The sequence below is a fragment of the Oncorhynchus clarkii genome, chromosome 23 (assembly GCF_045791955.1).
Source record: "Oncorhynchus clarkii lewisi isolate Uvic-CL-2024 chromosome 23, UVic_Ocla_1.0, whole genome shotgun sequence".
Taxonomy (NCBI): domain Eukaryota; kingdom Metazoa; phylum Chordata; class Actinopteri; order Salmoniformes; family Salmonidae; genus Oncorhynchus; species Oncorhynchus clarkii.
Genome location: NC_092169.1, coordinates 50,356,728 through 50,373,222, shown reverse-complemented (window position 1 = coordinate 50,373,222; position 16,495 = coordinate 50,356,728).

Below are 16,495 nucleotides of genomic sequence, written 5' to 3'. Positions count from 1 at the left end.
ACAAAGAGATCTTCTGTTGAATCTGACAATTAATCTTAATGGTTGTACAGTCGTCTCAAATAAAACTGTGAAGGACCTCGGCGTTACTCTGGACCCTGATCTCTCTTTTGAAGAACATATCAAGACTGTTTCAAGGACAGATTTTTTCCATCTACGTAACATTGCAATAATCAGAAACTTTCTGTCCAAAAATGATGCAGAAAAATCGATCCATGCTTTTGTCACTTCTAGGTTACACTACTGCAATGCTCTAATTTCCGGCTACCCGGATAAAACACTAAATAAACTTCAGTTAGTGCTAAATACGGCTGCTAGAATCCTGACTAGAACCAAAAAATTTGATCATATTACTCCAGTGCTAGCCTCCCTACACTGGCTTCCTTTCAAGGAAAGGGCTGATTTCAAGGTTTTACTGCTAACCTACAAAGCATTACATGGGCTTGCTCCTAGCTCCGATTTCTAAGTGAATAAATTGGCTATGTGTTTTCACACGTGAGCACTGGGTGTAGGTAATCACTGGGTGTAGGTAATCACTGGGTGTAGGTAATCACTGGGTGTAGGTAATCACTGGGTGTAGGTAATCACTGGGTGTAGGTAATCAGTAAATGAGTGGCATTTTGAATGGCAGTGTTTTCCAAACGAACCACAAGACTTGTTCGTTTTGAATGACGTGTCTAATGTAGAGAACTGTGTTTAGTGCAATGCAAAAAGTGTTTTACAATTTCAAACTGAGTGTAAAGCAGATAATGTGCTTGCAGTTTTGCAGACTTGGTCTGAAGATTAGGTTCATGAGTTAATGGTTTCACTGAGTGTGCCTCAAGTACCACATTTAGAGTGTAAGAGATTGTAAAAAACTGTAACTATGTTTGTGTTCAGTGTGTTTACTGTAGGTTCAGTGTGTGTACTGTAGGTTCAGTGTGTTTACTGTAGGTTCAGTGTGTGTACTGTAGGTTCAGTGTGTTTACTGTAGGTTCAGTGTGTGTACAGTATGTTCAGTGTGTTTACTGTAGGTTCAGTGTGTGTACAGTATGTTCAGTGTGTTTACTGTAGGTTCAGTGTGTGTACAGTATTTTCAGTGTGTTTACTGTAGGTTCAGTGTGTGTACAGTATGTTCAGTGTGTTTACTGTAGGTTCAGTTTGTTTAGGTTACTGTATGTGTGTGTTTAAACTGCCCAAGTCATCACAACAGACAATTTACTGCATAAGCTCTTTTCAAACCTCAGAGGCATACTGTAACATTTAAACTACCAAATGATCTCAACGCATTAGGCTATAGGTTACAGTACAGGGTAACGTGCCCAAGAAAAGGGCAATACCACCTCATGCATTCATCCCGGATTCTATAAATACAACTATCCCTATGAAACTGTAAATGGAACAGTCTCTTAAAAGTTTCCAGTCCCGCCTCCTGGGTGGCGCAGTGGTTAAGGGCGCTGTACTGCAGCGCCAGCTGTGCCATCAGAGTCCCTGGGTTCGCGCCCAGGCTCTGTCGTAACCGGCCGCAACCGGGAGGTCCGTGGGGCGACGCACAATTGGCCTAGCGTCGTCCGGGTTAGGGAGGGATTGGTCGGTAGGGATCTCCTTGTCTCATCGCGCACCAGCGACTCCTGTGGCGGGCCGGGCGCAGTGCGCGCTAGCCAAGGTTGCCGGGTGCACGGTGTAGCCTCCGACACATTGGTGCGGCTGGCTTCGGGTTGGATGCACTGCTGTGTTAAGAAGCAGTGTTAAGAAGCAGTACGGCTGGTTGGGTTGTGTATCGGAGGACGCATGACATTCAGCCTTCGTCTCTCCCGAGCCCGTACGGGAGTTGTAGCAATGAGACAAGATAATAACTACTACAACAATTGGATACCACGAAATTGGGGAGAAAAAGGGGTTAAAAAAAAAAAATAATAATAAATTAACCTTAACAGTTAATGGTTAATAGGTGATGATGATTGTGCTTGAGGCCTGCTAAAATGTCCTCCTCCAGTGAAAGTCCCACAATACCCCATGTCTCTGTCAGGATGAAAATAGCTCTGCACTGCCACCAGAAAACACAATTATGTGACTGTTTGTGTGTGTGCACGTGCGCTTGCGTGTGTATCTTCCAGAGGGGCCTCAGGCACATACAAGCCCCCTCTCCAACTGGCTTCCGACCCCGCCGCAGTGGCCAGCCAGGCGGTGTGGGGTGTGGGACCAGCAGCCGGTGGTCACAGAGAGACCCAGACGATGATACGCTGTGTTTTTCTAGTGGTATTCCCGCAGGCTTTATTCATTCATATCCTAATAGTCCCACGTCTCCACTGCTACAGCTGTTATGACACAGAGTGTGTAGCTAGCTAATGGCTTGATGATGTCAGAGACACAGGCTACAGTCCAATATCCCCAACAGCATACCAGTTACAGTATATAAATACCATACAAATGGCTTAGTTCTATGTTGCATGCTAATGTGGGTATTTGAAAGGATCTTGTTGCTATATGTGGATGGATGATACAGACATGTCTGTATGTATGTGGATGGATGATACAGACATGTCTGTATGTGGATGGATGATACAGACATGTCTATATGTAGGTGGATGGATGATGCAGGCATGTCTATATGTAGGTGGATGGATGATACAGACATGTCTATATGTAGGTGGATGGATGATACAGACATGTCTATATGTGGATGGATGATACAGACATGTCTATATGTATGTGGATGAATACAGACATGTCTATATGTGGATGGATGATACAGACATGTCTATATGTATGTGGATGAATACAGACATGTCTATATGTGGATGGATGATACAGACATGTCTATATGTATGTGGATGGATGATACAGACATGTCTATATGTATGTGGATGAATACAGACATGTCTATATGTGGATGGATGATACAGACATGTCTATATGTATGTGGATGGATGATACAGACATGTCTATATGTATGTGGATGAATACAGACATGTCTATATGTGGATGGATGAGACAGACATGTCTAGCCACAAAGACACAGAAATGAGTCCCACTGGTTTGATATCAGCACGATCTGGTCTCTCCGTTGCACTCTTACTGTCTGTGAGAGATGCAGAATACTGTACACAAAGGGAACCACAAGCATCAACCATCTATTACTATAGGGACTGCCCCCCAGCGCATCTAGATATTGGGGCAAATAACATGCATCATTATAATTCCCTTTCGTTTAATGTCTCTGAACCACTATAATGCATGTTCCAGTGGCAGGATAGAGGCAGAAGGATGCATCCATAGATGTCCCCCTATTTCCTGGCCCTGGTCAGAAGTCCTATAAAGGGAATAGGGTGCCATTTGGGACGCTAGGTTTGGTCGTCTAGCCTGCTGTTCAGTCCAATATACCTGTATGTGAGGATATGATGGATATGACACACACACACACACACACACACACGCCTTGTGGTTTTGATTGTGGAGCGTAACTTGGTTTCACGTGCACATAAACTCAGCAAAAAGTCCTCTCACTGTCAACTGCATTTATTTTCAGCAAACTTAACTTGTAAGTATTAATAAATATTAATAAGAACATAACAATATTCAACAACTGAGACATAAATTGAACAAGTTCCACAGCTATGTGACTAACAGAAATTGAATAATGTGTCCCTGAACAAAGGGGGGGGGGGTCAAAATCAAAAGTAACAGTCAGTATCTGGTGTGGCCACCAGCTGCATTAAGTACTGCAGTGCATTTCCTCCTCATGGACTGCACCAGATTTGCCCGTTCTTGCTGTGAGATGTTACCCCACTCTTCCACCAAGGCACCTGCAAGATCCCGGACATTTCTGTGGGGGAATGGCCCTAGCCCTCATCGTCCGATCCAACAGGTCCCAGAAGTGCTCAATAGGATTGAGATCCGGGCTCTTCGCTGGCCATAGCAGAACACTGACATTCCTGTCTTGCAGGAAATCATGCACAGAATGAGCAGTATGGCTGGTGGTATTGTCATGCTGGAGGGTCATGTCAGGATGAGCCTGAAGGAAGGGTACCAGATGAGGGAGGAGGATGTCTTGCCTGTAACGCACAGTGTTTCGATTGCCTGCATTGACAACAAGCTCAGTCCGATGATGCTGTGACACACCGTCCCAGACCATGACGGAACCTCCACCTACCAAATCGATCCCGCTCCAGAGTACAGGCCTCGGTGTAACGCTCATTCCGTCGACAATAAACGCGAATCCGACCATCACAACTGGTGAGACAAAACCACGACTCGTCAGTGAAGAGCACTTTTTGCCAGTCCTGTCTTGTCCAGCGACGATGGGTTTGTGCCCATAGGCAATGTTGTTGCAGGTGATGTCTGGTGAGGACCTGCCTTACAACAGGCCTACAAGCCCTCAGTCCAGCCTCTCTCAGCCTATTGCGGACAGTCTAAGCACTGATGGAGGGATTGTGCGTTCTTGGTGTAACTCGGGCAGTTGTTGTTACCATCCTGTACCTGTCCCGCAGGTGTGTTGTTCGGATGTACCTATTGGGGTTTGTTCCTTGTTCCTTGTCAATCATTTGCTTATTGGTGAAATTAGCATTCAAACAATATCTTTAAGTAAATCAATCATTCATTTATTAATGCAGTTGCAGACTGAAGTTGACAAAGGGAACATAGCACGCATGTTTCCGAATAAGTCCTGCAAAATAGAAAAGGGTCCAAGTTGTTTTATTATGCTTGCAGTCAACCCCTAGTGATGTCACTGCCTATGGCATTACCTTCTACACATGAGACCAAGCCCATGCCTACACAGCTATACAAACAAGAGTTTCAGTGTTATCTAAATGCTTAGCAGTAAATGTCCATCTTGATTTATAGTGGTATGTCTGAAAAGTCTCTTATCTCTTTCACACCCTGCAGGGTTCTGTGTCTATGGAACTCTTATATCTTTGAGGCGCTTTCTCACACACACCCTGTTTTGACTGGCATAACTCAGACATCTCTCAGACCGTTTGTTATAAGAAGCAGAGACTAGAAAGGTTCTGTGGAACAATATTAAACCTTATAATGCATCTGTAGTCTAGGACCTTATAAATGTAAGGGTGAACCCAACATTCCGATCCTGTGCAGGTGTTGTTACACTGTGAGGACAATCAGCTGTCCGTCCTGTCTCCCTGTAGCGCTGTCTTAGGCGTCTCACAGTACGGACATTTATTGCAATTTATTGCCCTGGCCACATCTGCAGTCCTCATGCCTCCTTGCAGCATGCTTAAGGCACATTCACTCAGATGAGCAGGGACCCTGGGCATCTTTCTTTTGGTGTTTTTCAGAGTCAGTAGAAAGGCTTCTTTAGTGTCCTACGTTTTCATAACTGTGACCTTATCTGCCCACCAGTTAGTGTCTTAACGACCGTTCTACAGGTGCGTGTTCATTAATTGTTTACGGTTCATTGAACAAGCATGGGAAACAGTGTTTCAACCCTTTACAATGAAGATCTGTGTTATTTGGATTTTTAAGAATGATCTTTGAAGGACAGGGTCCTGAAAAAGGGCCGTTTCTTTTTGTTGCTGAGTTTATGTAACCGGTGGATCTTGAGGGAGAATGCTGATGCTGCCACCACCATTCTTCACTTGGTGGTTCCAAACTTCATCCATTTAAGAATGATGCAGGCCACTGTGTTCTTGAGGACCTTCAATGCTGCAGACATTTTTTGGTACCCTTCCCCAGATCTGTGCCTCGACACAATCCTGACTCCTAGCTCTACGGACAATTCCTTCGACCTCATGGCTTGGTTTTTGCTCTGACGTGCACTGTCAACTGTGGGACCTTATATAGACAGGTGTGTGCCCAATCAATTGAATTTACCACAGGTGGACTTCAATCAAGTTGTAGAAACATCTCAAGGATGTTCAATGGAAACAGGATGGACCTGAGCTAATAGCAAAGGGTCTCATAGCAAAGAGTCTGAATACTTATGTACGTAATGTATTGCATGTAGATTGATAAGGGGAAAAAACTATTTAATTAATTTTATAATAAGCCTGTAGTGTAACAAAATATGGAAAAAGGAAAAGGAGTCTGAATACTTTTCCGAATGCACTGTATATCCTGTAGCCCAGCGCTGTGACAGACCAATCAGTCACTGTATATCCTGTAGCCCAGCGCTGTGACAGACCAATCAGTCACTGTATATCCTGTAGCCCAGCGCTGTGACAGACCAATCAGTCACTGTATATCCTGTAGCTTAGCGTTGTGACAGACCAATCAGTCACTGTATATCCTGTAGCCCAGCGCTGTGACAGACCAATCAGTCACTGTATATCCTGTAGCCCAGCGCTGTGACAGACCAATCAGTCACTGTAAATCCTGTAGCTTAGCGTTGTGACAGACCAATCAGTCACTGTATATCCTGTAGCCCAGCGCTGTGACAGACCAATCAGTCACTGTATATCCTGTAGCTTAGCGCTGTGACAGACCAATCAGTCACTGTATATCCTGTAGCCCAGCGCTGTGACAGACCAATCAGTCACTGTATATCCTGTAGCCCAGCGCTGTGACAGACCAATCAGTCACTGTAAATCCTGTAGCTTAGCGTTGTGACAGACCAATCAGTCACTGTATATCCTGTAGCCCAGCGCTGTGACAGACCAATCAGTCACTGTATATCCTGTAGCCCAGCGCTGTGACAGACCAATCAGTCACTGTAAATCCTGTAGCTTAGCGTTGTGACAGACCAATCAGTCACTGTAAATCCTGTAGCTTAGCGTTGTGACAGACCAATAAGTCACTGTATATCCTGTAGCTTAGCGTTGTGACAGACCAATCAGTCACTGTATATCCTGTAGCTTAGCGTTGTGACAGACCAATCAGTCACTGTATATCCTGTAGCCCAGTGCTGTGACAGACCAATCAGTCACTGTAAATCCTGTAGCTTAGCGTTGTGACAGACCAATCAGTCACTGTATATCCTGTAGCTTAGCGTTGTGACAGACCAATCAGTCACTGTATATCCTGTAGCCCAGCGCTGTGACAGACCAATCAGTCACTGTAAATCCTGTAGCTTAGCGTTGTGACAGACCAATCAGTCACTGTATATCCTGTAGCCTAGCGTTCTGACAGACCAATCAGTCACTGTAAATCCTGTAGCTTAGCGTTATGACAGACCAATCAGTCACTGTAAATCCTGTAGCTTAGCGTTGTGACAGACCAATCAGTCATTGTATATCCTGTAGCTTAGCGTTGTGACAGACCAATCAGTCACTGTATATCCTGTAGCTTAGCGTTGTGACAGACCAATCAGTCACTGTATATCCTGTAGCCCAGCGCTGTGACAGACCAATCAGTCACTGTATATCCTGTAGCCCAGCGCTGTGACAGACCAATCAGTCACTGTATATCCTGTAGCCCAGCGCTGTGACAGACCAATCAGTCACTGTAAATCCTGTAGCTTAGCGTTGTGACAGACCAATCAGTCACTGTATATCCTGTAGCTTAGCGTTGTGACAGACCAATCAGTCACTGTATATCCTGTAGCCCAGCGCTGTGACAGACCAATCAGTCACTGTATATCCTGTAGCCCAGCGCTGTGACAGACCAATCAGTCACTGTAAATCCTGTAGCTTAGCATTGTGACAGACCAATCAGTCACTGTATATCCTGTAGCCCAGCGCTGTGACAGACCAATCAGTCACTGTATATCCTGTAGCCCAGCGCTGTGACAGACCAATCAGTCACTGTATATACTGTAGCCCAGCGCTGTGACAGACCAATCAGTCACTGTAAATCCTGTAGCTTAGCGTTGTGACAGACCAATCAGTCACTGTATATCCTGTAGCCTAGCGTTCTGACAGACCAATCACAGTGTTGTGCTTGTTGCTGTTATAGGCTTACAAATGAAAAGTAACCTGATACAGCGATTGAAGGAAGGATGAACTGGAGAGATACAGTGAGGAGAAAGGGAGTGACAGTGAGAGAAGAACAGTAATGTAAACAGGTGTTAAAACTCCCTTCTTCCAGTTTCTCTTAAACTGTGGACAACATCTCGTTCAATGGCCTCACTCACGGCTATGACACACATACACACACACAGAAACACACAGAAACACACAGAAACACACACACACACACACACACACACACACACACACACACAGTCTACCCTTCAGTCTGATGTGTAAATCACCACCTCATGTTTTCGTCAGTATGTCTCTTCATCATGATTCAGGGGTCAGGGGTCAGGATTGTCTTAATCAAAGACTCTTTCATTCCCTCCCGTTCATCCCAAGTCTTTGATTAGTGCTCTTCACACAGACTGAGACAAAGGCTGTCTAAGATATCTGTAGCAGCCCATCTTCATGTCTCCCACCCTGATGAGAAGCATGAGAAGAATGACATCAAATAGAGACCATTCAAAGTGTCCTAGCCATTTTATTTCTTCCTTGATAAAAGAGACCCATCACCATTACTTCAAGGCTCTGGAAGATCAAAGCACCTTCGTTACCATCTGCCCATCTGATTTTTCTTCTCCTCTCTTTCCTCTGACCGCATGTCTCTCTCAATGTTAGTCTCTCTGATTCATGCAGGAACATACCCATTTCTATAGCTTTACTGGCTCCAAGTATTTCTGTTCTTGACCAGGTTTGAACTTCTCATTACTGCATTGCATGCCTCAACTCAACAATTGTAATGGTCCTTTCCCTCCTCTAATCTACCCCCCCCCTGCGGTTCTTACCCCCCCCCCCCCCCCTCTCTCTCCCAATCTCTCTCTCTCACTCGCTCTCTCCCCCCCCTCTCTCTCTCTTCCCCATTTCCCCCCCCCCTCAATTCAATTTCAATTTAAGGGCTTTATTGGCATGGGTAACACATATTTACATTGCCTAAGCAAGTGAAATAGATAAAGAAAAATTAAATAAACAATAAAAACGTACAGTAAACATTACACTCACAAAAGTAAAAAAATAATACAGACATTTCAAATGTCATCAAAATTGGATCTGTTTTCAAATTCTTTGTGGATCTGTGGGAAATATGTGTCTCTAATATGGTCATACATTTGGCAGGAGATTAGGAAGTGCAGCTCAGTTTCCACCTCATTTTGTGGGCAGTGTGCACATAGCCTGTCTTCTCTTGAGAGACAGGTCTGAATTCGATGGCATTTCTCAATAGCAAGGCTATGCTCACTGAGTCTGCACATAGTCAAAGATTTCCTTATTTTTGGGTCAGTCACAGTGGTCAGGTATTCTGCCACTGTGTACTCTCTGTTTAGGGCCAAATAGCATTCTAGTTTGATCAGTTTTTTGGTAAATTCTTTCCAATGTGTTAAGTAATTATCTTATTGTTTTCTCTTGATTTGATTGGGTCTAATTGTGTTGCTGTCCTGGGGGTCTGTTGGATCTGTTTGTGTTCGTGAACCGAGCTCCAGGACAAGCTTGCTTGAGGGACTCTTCTCCAGGTTAATTTCTCTGTAGGTGATGGCTTTGTTGTGGAAGGTTTGGGAATAGCTTACTTTTAGGTGGTTGTAGAATTTAACGTCTAATTTCTGGATTTAGAAAGTTAGCGGGTATCAGCCTAATTCTGCTCTGCATGCACTATTTGGTGTTTTACGTTGTACACCGATTATATTTTTACAGAATTCTGCATGCAGTCTCAATTTGGTGTTTGTCCCATTTTGTGAATTATTGGTAGGTATAAAGGACAATGGGTTCTATAACTGATTCAAGTATTTTTATCCAGATCCTACTTGGTATGTTGAATTTTATGTTCCATTTGATGGCATAGAATGCCCATCTTGCCTTGTCTCTCAGTTCGTTCAGAGCTATGTGGAAGTTACCTGTGGCACTGATGTTTAGGCAGAGGTATGAATATTTTTTGTGTGCTCTAGGGCAACATTGTCTAGATGGAATTTGTATTATTTTTACTGAGGTTCACTGAATCTGTTCAGAAGCTCTAGGTACGGCTGTAGGTCCTTCTTGGTTGGGGACAGAAGCACCAGATCATCAGCAACCCCCCCCCCCCCAAAACAACTCACAGGAGACGTCTGACTGATGAACATCTTCGCTCGATACTGAGGATTTCTTCAGCTCAGAGCTTGAGCCCAGACATTGATGAACTAGCATCCAAGAAGAGATGCCAGGTATCTGGCTTGGGCACATCAGATTAGACCAGTGTGCAATAATTAACGTTTTCTTTATGCACTTTTTCTTGCTACAAGGCATGGGCTTGAATGGTTGATTGATTTATTATCATTTTATTTGTAAAATTATTAGCCAGTGGAAAAAGTTCATTTTGGTATTTAAATCAGAAGGCTGCAAATAGAAAAGAAGCATACAATTTTTATTTACATTTTATTTATTTAATAAATGAATGCCATTGATGTGTTTTTTCATTTGAAATTCGATTTTGCATGTCTCCACTATTAAATTATATATTGTATGGTAATAAGCGATGCTTGTTCCATATTCAATGTTAAAGCAAAACTTGTTTGGGTCCATATTAAAAGGTTAATTTGTTCAATGTTGGCCCGTGACTTTGTTCAGGTTTTACATTTTGGCCCACTGGGTATTTGAGTTTGACACCCCTGCCCTACAGTAACACCAGGACTGTTACAGTTACTATAAAACCATCACCCTACAGTAACACTGACCAGGACTGTTACAGTTACTATAAGACCAACACCCTAGAGTAACACCAGGACTGTTACAGTTACTATAAGACCAACACTCTACAGTAACACCAGGACTGTTACTATAAGACCATCACCCTACAGTAACACTGACCAGGACTGTTACAGTTACTATAAGACCATCACCAATCAGTAACACTGACCAGGACTGTTACAGTTACTATAAGACCAACACTCTACAGTAACACCAGGACTGTTACTATAAGACCAACACCCTACAGTAACACTGTCCTGGACTGTTACAGTTACTATAAGACCATCACCCTACAGTAACACCAGGACTGTTACTATAAGACCATCACCCTACAGTAACACTGACCAGGACTGTTACAGTTACTATAAGACCATCACCCTACAGTAACACTGACCAGGACTGTTACAGTTACTATAAGACCAACACCCTACAGTAACACTGACCAGGACTGTTACAGTTACTATAAGACCAACACCCTACAGTAACACTGACCAGGACTGTTACAGTTACTATAAGACCAATACTCTACAGTAACACCAGGACTGTTACTATAAGACCATCACCCTACAGTACCACTGACCAGGACTGTTACAGTTACTATAAGACCAACACCCTACAGTAACACTGACCAGGACTGTTACAGTTACTATAAGACCAACACCCTACAATAACACCAGGACTGTTACAGTTACTATAAGACCAACACCCTACAGTAACACTGACCAGGACTGTTACAGTTACTATAAGACCATCACCCTACAGTAACACTGACCAGGACTGTTACAGTTACTATAAGACCATCACCCTACAGCAACACTGACCAGGACTGTTACAGTTACTATGAGACCAACACCCTACAGTAACACCAGGACTGTTACAGTTACTATAAGACCAACACCCTACAGTAACACCAGGACTGTTACAGTTACTATAAGACCATCACCCTACAGTAACACCAGGACTGTACAGTTACTATAAGACCATCACCCTACAGTAACACTGACCAGGACTGTTACAGTTACTATAAGACCAACACCCTACAGTAACACTGACCAGGACTGTTACAGTTACTATAAGACCAACACCCTACAGTAACACTGACCAGGACTGTTACAGTTACTATAAGACCAACACTCTACAGTAACACTGACCAGGACTGTTACAGTTACCTAATAGACCATCACCCTACAGTAACACTGACCAGGTCTGTTACAGTTACTATAAGACCAACACCCTACAGTAACACTGACCAGGACTGTTACAGTTACTATAAGACCAACACCCTACAGTAACACTGACCAGGACTGTTACAGTTACTATAAGACCAACACTCTACAGTAACACCAGGACTGTTACTATAAGACCAACACCCTACAGTAACACTGACCAGGACTGTTACAGTTACTATAAGACCAACACCCTACAGTAACACTGACCAGGACTGTTACAGTTACTATAAGACCATCACCCTACAGTAACACCAGGACTGTTACAGTTACTATAAGACCAACACCCTACAGTAACACTGACCAGGACTGTTACAGTTACTATAAGACCAACACCCTACAGTAACACTGACCAGGACTGTTACAGTTACTATAAGACCAACACCCTACAGTAACACTGACCAGGACTGTTACAGTTACTATAAGACCAACACCCTACAGTAACACTGACCAGGACTGTTACAGTTACTATAAGACCATCACCCTACAGCAACACTGACCAGGACTGTTACAGTTACTATAAGACCAACACCCTACAGTAACACTGACCAGGACTGTTACAGTTACTATAAGACCAACACCCTACAGTAACACTGACCAGGACTGTTACAGTTACTATAAGACCAACACTCTACAGTAACACTGACCAGGACTGTTACAGTTACCTAATAGACCATCACCCTACAGTAACACTGACCAGGTCTGTTACAGTTACTATAAGACCAACACCCTACAGTAACACTGACCAGGACTGTTACAGTTACTATAAGACCAACACCCTACAGTAACACTGACCAGGACTGTTACAGTTACTATAAGACCAACACTCTACAGTAACACCAGGACTGTTACTATAAGACCAACACCCTACAGTAACACTGACCAGGACTGTTACAGTTACTATAAGACCAACACCCTACAGTAACACTGACCAGGACTGTTACAGTTACTATAAGACCAACACCCTACAGTAACACCAGGACTGTTACAGTTACTATAAGACCATCACCCTACAGTAACACCAGGACTGTTACAGTTACTATAAGACCATCACCCTACAGTAACACCAGGACTGTTACTATAAGAACATCACCCTACAGTAACACCAGGACTGTTACAGTTACTATAAGACCAACACCCTACAGTAACACCAGGACTGTTACAGTTACTATAAGACCAACACCCTACAGTAACACCAGGACTGTTACAGTTACTATAAGACCAACACCCTACAGTAACACCAGGACTGTTACAGTTACTATAAGACCATCACCCTACAGTAACACCAGGACTGTTACTATAAGAACATCACCCTACAGTAACACCAGGACTGTTACAGTTACTATAAGACCAACACCCTACAGTAACACTGACCAGGACTGTTACAGTTACTATAAGACCAACACCCAATTAACAAAGTTCCAATGCGATTACATACAATTCCTCTGTTTTCGCAACCGGTATTCAAAACAATACATTCTATCATTGTGTGATACTCATTCTATCATCGTGTGATACTCATTCTATCATCGTGCGATACTCGATATTGTGTGATATTCATTCTATCACTGTAAAATACTTTGGTAAAAAAAAAAAAAGGCAGAAACATTCTGATATGATTGATAAAACATAATTCCGTACAACATAATACAAACATATTATTCTATTAGTCTATATTCTCAAGAACGAACAGCAGTTCCTGTCTGGTACAATACAATTAGATGGGTTCTTGTGGTCTAAGAAGTCAGTCCCAAATGAAAAATGTATAGTATGATTGAGTTGTGTTGATACAGGTATAGTCTGTGTTAGTTATAATAATGCCAGTATGTCCACAATAATAATACCAGTATGTCCACAATAATAATACCAGTATGTCCACAATAATAATACCAGTATGTCTGTCACGTTCGTTGTATGGAGGAGACCAAGGTGCAGCGTGAGATGAACACATCTTTAATAAGACGAAGAACACTTAAACAAACTTATAAGACAAACAAAACGACCGTGAAGCTATATATGATAAGTGCAGACACAGGCAACTAACACATAGACAATAACCCACGAATTACCCAAAGAATATGGCTGCCTAAATATGGTTCCCAATCAGAGACAACGATAAACAGCTGCCTCTGATTGAGAACCAATCTAGGCAACCATAGACATACAAAACACCTAGATAGTAAACAACCCCGTAAACAACCCCATAAACATACAATCCCCCTAGACAGTACAAAAACACATACATCACCCATGTCACACCCTGACCGAACCAAAGTAATAAAGAAAACAAAGAATACTAAGGTCAGGGCGTGACAGTACCCCCCCAAAGGTGCGGTCTCCAGGCCGCACAACTAAGCCTATATGGGAGGGTCTGGGTGGGCATAACTCCGCCGTGGCGGTTCGGATGAGGGACGCTCCACTCCTGACTCAGCCCACTTACGTGATGTCTCTGGAGCGGAAACCCTCACCGCCGACGCCGGATTAGAGGACGCTACTGGACTGATGTTCGAGTCTGGAGTGAGTGGCGCCTCTGGACTGGAGGGAGACTCTGGCGGATCCGGACTGGAGGGAGACTCTGGCGGATCCGGACTGGAGGGAGACTCTGGCGCCTCTGGACTGGAGGGAGACTCTGGCGCCTCTGGACTGGAGGGAGACTCTGGCGCCTCTGGACTGGAGGGAGACTCTGGCGCCTCTGGACTGGAGGGAGACTCTGGCGCCTCTGGACTGGAGGGAGACTCTGGCGCCTCTGGACTGGAGGGAGACTCTGGCGCCTCTGGACTGGAGGAAAACTCTGGCGGATCCGGACTGCGACCCGTCGTGGTAGGTTCCGGACTGCGGCCCGTCGTAGGAGGTTCCGGACTGCGGCCCGTCGTAGGAGGTTCCGGACTGCGGCCCGTCGTAGGAGGTTCCGGTCTGTAGACTGTCGCCAGACGCTCTGGACTGGGTACTGTCGCCGGACGCTCTGGACTGGGTACTGTCGCTGGACGCTCTGGACTGGGTACTGTCGCCGGACGCTCTGGACTGGGTACTGTCGCCGGACGCTCTGGACTGGGTACTGTCGCCGGACGCTCTGAACTGGGTACTGTCGCCGGACGCTCTGGACTGGGTACTGTCGCCGGACGCTCTGGACTGGGTACTGTCGCCGGACGCTCTGGACTGGGTACTGTCGCCTGGACGCTCTGGACTGGGTACTGTCGCCTGGACGCTCTGGACTGGGTACTGTTGCCGGACGCTCTGGACTGGGTACTGTTGCCGGACGCTCTGGACTGGGTACTGTCGCCAGACGCTCTGGACTGGGTACTGGACTGGGTACTGTCGCTGGACGCTCTGGACTGGGTACTGTCGCCGGTCGCTCTGGACTGGGTACTGTGGCCGGACGCTCTGGACTGGGTACTGTCGCCGGACGCTCTGGACTGGGTACTGTCACCGGACGCTCTGGACTGGGTACTGGACTGGGTACTGTCGCTGGACGCTCTGGACTGGGTACTGTCGCCGGTCGCTCTGGACTGGGTACTGTGTCCGGACGCTCTGGACTGGGTACTGTTGCCGGATGCTCTGGACTGGGTACTGTGGCCGGATGCTCTGGACTGGGTACTGTGGCCGGACGCTCTGGACTGGGTACTGTAGCCGGACACTCTGGACTGGGTACTGTGGCCGGACACTCTGGACTGGGTACTGTCACCGGACACTCTGGACTGGGTACTGTGGCCGGACGCTCTGGACTGGCAAGGCGCACTGTAGGCCTGGTGCCGGCACTGGTGGTACCGGGCTGGGGACACGCACCTCAGGGCGAGTGCGGGGAGCAGGCACAGGACGTACTGGGCTGTGGAGGCGTACTGGAGGTCTGGAGTGTAGAGCTGACACAACCCGTCCTGGCTGGATGGTTATACTTGCCGCGCTGGCACAGGACGCACAGGGCTGTGCAGATTCACAGTACGCAGAGCCGGCGCAGGATATCCTGGTCCATGGAGGTATACTGGAGACCAGGAGCGCTGAGCCGGCACCCTCCTTCCTGGCTGGATGTCCATTCAGAAATGCACACTGGAGACACTGTGCATTCCACTGCATAACACGGTGCCTGACCAGTAACACGCTCCCCACGGTAAGCACGAGGAGTTGGCTCAGGTCTCCTACCTGACTTAGCCAATCTCTTCGTTTGCCCCCCCCCAAATGTTTTTATTGGGGCTGCCTCTCAGGCTTCCGTGCTAGCCGTGTACCCTTACTAGCAGGGTAGCCTAGTTGTTGGACTAGTAACCGGAAGGTTGCAAGTTCAAATCCCTGAGCTGACAAGGTACAAATCTGTCGTTCTGCCCCTGAACAGGCAGTTAACCCACTGTTCCTAAGCGGTCATTGAAAATAAGAATTTGTTCTTAACTGACTTGCCTTGTTAAATAAAGGTAAATTTTAAAAATGTAAAAATATATCGTTGCCATTCCTCCATTCTCCTGTATCCCTCCTCGCACTGTTCCATAGAATCCAAAGCGGGCTCTGGTACTCTCCCTGGATCGATCGACCACCTCTCTATCTCCTCCCAGGTTGTCACCCACTCATCCTTCCCCTGGGTCCATTCTTCCCCAAAGCGCTGTTCCTCCCTTTCACGCTGGTTGGTCCTTGTTTGGTGAGTTATTCTGTCACGTTCGTTGTATGGAGGAGACCAAGGCGCAGCGTGAG